Source organism: Pelodiscus sinensis, chromosome 3, assembly GCF_052426305.1.
Source record: "Pelodiscus sinensis isolate ZL-2025 chromosome 3, ASM5242630v1, whole genome shotgun sequence".
NCBI lineage: Eukaryota > Metazoa > Chordata > Testudines > Trionychidae > Pelodiscus > Pelodiscus sinensis.
The window spans coordinates 5,860,932-5,865,718 of record NC_143054.1 but is presented as its reverse complement, the minus strand read 5'-3'; the positions used below and the strand labels follow the sequence as shown (position 1 = coordinate 5,865,718).

Here is a 4,787-nt window from a genome sequence, read left to right as displayed (position 1 = left end):
TGCAGTCATGAAGGAAACAAGATGTTAGACCTCGTTATGGGCCTATCACTTACGTGCAGTGGACCCATGCCTCTAGGAGGCTTCCCTCATAGCCCTGCATTGCAGGCAATAGAAAGAGGAAATGCCAAGTTAGGATTCACCACTACATGGCTTCCTAGGGCATCACTCCTCTTGTTCTCACTTATCACCTACACGTAGAAAGGCTGGTGAGTGAGGACTGCAGCTCTCAAAGCTGAACTTCCCAGATGGAGTCTGGGTGGGGTGTAGCAGAAGCTCATGTTATACACACACTGCTGGAACCAATTGGGTTAGTGGAACTGGAGCGGGGCAGGCAGTGGGGGCTAGCACCCCTCTCTGAACCTGCCTAAACATGGCAGGCTGGTGGGCACAGCGATGATATTGGGACCCGGAGCTGCTGAGCATCCTCCACAGCCTAGGATCAGGTAGGAACTATCATTACCCCTGTCACCGCCTGGAGCCGGCTACTTCCCCTCCTATCCCACCGTCCCATTTGTTAGAGAAGAAACAGGCGAGCCAAGAGTGGATGGGGTAAACGGAACTGCTTTATAGCCCATGCACATTTACCTCAGACATTCAACACAACGTCCGAATGGAAACAATTTGGCACCAATTACACCCTTTTATCTATTTTAGTACGTTAATTCCTACGTCTATCACTATTTTCCCTAAAACCTTATTTAGAATGTTAACTGCCATTCAATGAATATTAACAGGCAGGAAATAAGGGATAAGGGATCTTTCGGAAAAGGCTTTATTTTTCGAAAGATCAGCATCTAGACTGGCGCTTTTCTCCGACAAAGCTCTGTGCCGAAAAAAAGCAGCAGCCATTTTTATGCTAATGAAGCATGGGAGATTTAAATCCTCGCTTCATTAGCAATTGCGATACGTCTAATTTACATCCCTTTTCTGAAAAAGGGTTGTAGACTAGACGTAGCCACTGTGTAATCATTTATCTGTATGCAAAGTGGGTGTAAAACACTCCCCCAGTGAGACTGAAGAATTCTGATGCGGGAGTATTCTACCCCATTCTGTTCTCCCTTTGCACGTGTGTAAATGATTACAGACTGGTCAACGAAATGGAGAATGATGCCCTAGAATTGTAAATACCCTCAGCCGGCATGATCATGGGGATGGAATTAAATGATTTTTTTTCTTTTCCATCATATTGCAGCTCCTAAACTGTTGTCCTACATTGTTCTTCTTTGACATTGAAAGGCATATGGATTGAAAGCTCTGTCAGCCTTTTATAGTGCTGGTGCTGTGAGGATCTAGTTTAAGTGCATGACAGCTCTTCAATGTACTATGACCCTCTGAAGAGATCCTGTCTGCAACCCAGAACCAAGAAGTCCATCAAAAACCTGAGTCCCACATTATAACATAACTCTCTTTGATTGATTTCAGCTCCCAGAAGGGGGGCTCCAAAGAGGATGGAGAGAGACTGTTCTCAGTGGGGGCAGGCTGAGGAGCAATGGTCTCAAGTTGCAGCGGGAGAGATCTAGGTTGGAGATTAGGACAAACTATTTCCCTAGGCAGGTGGTGAAGCACAGAGATGGGTTCCCTAGAGTGGTGGTGGAATCTCCATCCCTAGATTCTCTTAAGTCCCAGCTTGACAAAGCCCTGGCTGAGATGATTGAGTTGAGGTTGGTCCTACTTCGAGCAGGGGGCCGGACTCTATGATCTCCTGAGGTCTCTTCCAGCCTTAGGATTCTAGGATTCCGTGACTCAGTCCTCTCCTGCTTTTCTTCTTACCTCTCAGATCGCTCCTTCCGAGGATCATTCTCGACTTCCTTCCAACCTTCTCTGGGTGATCCACAGATCCTGCTACCATTGTCTTCCTCTAATAATGTGTTCTTTAGAGTTTTAGTTTTCTTTGGCAACTTTTAAACTGCGTGGATGTAATCATTATAGTGAGTGATGACATCAAGTCATGGTGTAAATGATTTTTGCTAAATAATTATATGATGAGCTGCAGGAAGGAGTTTTATTAGTCTTAACTTAGCAGGTATTGATCAGGGAAGGGAAAATGACCAATCGTTATATCAGTTGTCTGTGAGTGGAAGGCAATAAGTGACAGCTCCCGAAAACTCTATAAATCACAGCGAAAATTTCATGAGGAACATAAGAGCTATGAACTGCCCTTTAAAGTTTCACTGAGATGCACTGAAGAGAATAACAGAGCTTAGTCATTTGTCTCCATTACAGTTGAGGTCCTTTAAGAATTGAAAGATTAAGGAATGGCACCATTAGATTTTCTTTTATGGGAAGACGATAAGGAGTGATATATAAGTATTGCTTCAGATCACAAGATACAGTTTGACTCTTGAAAGAAATGTTATACAATTGCCGCACTTAAAAATGCATTCTGTTTTGAAAGATTCGGCTGGTTTTACAGAAATTCCCCGTAGCGCTAATGAGGAACGTGATTCGAACCAATAAACAATTAATTGTGTTTTTAGTATGACCATTGAATTTGTCTGGCTGACTGGTTTTTTTAGGTCTACATCTGGCAGTTGGATGCTCTTGGGTACACCTCTGGGTAAATTCCACTCCAGGATCGGGGGCTCAGTGGGCTATCTAAGTGTGCTGGTCTTTATTATCAGGGCTCGACAATAATGCAATCTGCTCGCCCATGGCGAGTAGATTGCAACCCGGAAGGGCCAGGTAAAGGGCGCAACTTCCCTGGGGCCCAGTGATTCAAAAGGCCCCCGTGGCTTCCAGCTACTTTTGCTGCTGCTGCAGTGGTGGTGGTCAGAGACATAAGAACATAAGAATGGCCATACTGGGTCAGCCCAAGTCCATCCAGCGCAGTACCCTGTCTGCCGATAGAGGCCAATGCCAGGTGCTCCAGAGGGAGTGAACAGAACAGGTAATGATCAAGCGATCTCTCTCCTGCCATCCATCTCCACCCTCTGACAAACAGAGACTAAGGACACCATTCCTTATCCATACCGGCTAATAGTCATTTATGGACTTAACCTCCATGAATTTATCTAGTTCTCTTTTAAACCCTGTTATAGTCCTAGCCTTCACAGCCTCCTCAGGCAAGGAGTTCCACAGATTGACTATGCGCTGCGTGAAGAAGAACTTCCTTTTATTTGTTTTAAACCTGCTGCCCATTAGTTTCATGTGGTGGCCCCTAGTTCTTATATTATGGGAATAAGTAAATAACTTTTCCTTCTTCACTTTCTCCACACCACTCATGATTTTATAGACCTCTATCATATCCCCCCCTTAGTCTCCTCTTTTCCAAACTGAAAAGTCCCAGTCTCTTTAATCTCTCCTCATATGGGACCCTGTGACGGGGCAGGCCCCGCACTGGAGGTCAGGGGGTAGCCCAGGTCAAGCTGGCTGAGAAGGCCCCGCCCCTCCAGCCCTGCTGGGCATGCTCCCAGCAGAGCCTGGGTATAAAAGCAGAGGGAGCCCTGCAGCCAAGGAAGCCACAGTTGAGTTTTGGACAACATATATCTCAGATATAATGTAAAATTCCATCCAGTCGAAAGACACTAGTTTGTTCTCTGATATGTTTCAGACATGTCAACGAAGTTCTATTTGTATAGTCAAAATAAGGAAAAGACAAGTGGCGCAATGATTATATATAGTTTGATTGAATAATGTTCTTTTACATCTATTTTTAAATGTGTTTTAATATTTTAAAATTCTGTAATAGTTTTAAGTTTTTTTGTGATGTATTTTGATTTTTGTGCATTGACCTATGGGAAAATTACTATTCATAATCTTGACTTGACTATCCGAAAAGGGAATATTCCAAAGGAGATAATAGCTGATTTTATTTCACAAGGAATTAATTTTGGTCTTTTATCAAGAGTTCTGCGTACTGCAGTAATTTTGTCTGCTCAGACAGACCTGCACTGGAAAGGCCATTGCAAGATCTCAACAATTTCTATTAATTTATCAAGGTCAGACATTTCTTGATGAACCTATGTGTCATTAACGGACAGTCATGCACAGTCAGATACATATAGCTTACTTTATTTATATAGCCAGATTTCAGCATCCACTATCAGATTTTTCCCCCTCTCTGTCTCTTTCGCCAATGTTACGAGTACAGAGCTTAGTTTTCCAATTTTGGCATGAGTCACAAGGATTTTTTCAAACTTCACATTGTTGATAAACATTCTATCACATTGCAAGGGTGCATTTTCACAGACCCAGATGTGATGGATAGGAGTGCTGGCCATCACTCATTGAGTAAAGCGTTAAACTCAGGTAGGTACGGGTGTTGGCAGGAAGCCTGAAGAACCAATGGGATACAGCACTGCAATTAAAATTGTAAATATATACCTTGCCATCTCTCTTTGTGTAGGCGTTCTAAGTTAGGAGCTGGAGGAAGCAAGATGAAATAATCAAACAGAATTACCCTTCCTACAAGAAATATTGGGCATGGGAATGGACTGGGCCGTGAAGTATGGATCTTGAGTAGAAAGAAAATGTGTTTTTAGTTGCAATCAGGTTATTTTTCTCTATTTTGATGTTTGGTTAACTTCTTTGTGTATAATTCATGTGTCTCCCTCTCCCCCATTCACTATACCTAAGCTGTGCCCAGAGATACCATTTTTATCTGTGTTTTAATCTGCTGTTCCCTCGGTTGCTCTGTAAAAGCTAGCAACCAAGTATGCTTTCTTAACTATATCTTTTTGTTTTGTTAATAAAATCACCTTTTTAAGGCAATGATTTGATTCTTGTGTCCTGGACGGTAACAGGAGGTCTGTGTGTGTGCCTGCCTAGCTTGAGAGGTCAGCTATCAG

General features: G+C 43.1%; 1 protein-coding gene across 3 annotated transcripts in view; it reads left to right on the top strand.

Annotated features, from left to right (window-relative positions):
- The window catches only part of MSRA (methionine sulfoxide reductase A), a 420,629-nt gene that overhangs the window by 270,748 nt on the left and 145,094 nt on the right, over positions 1-4,787 (top strand). The window lies entirely within an intron of this gene.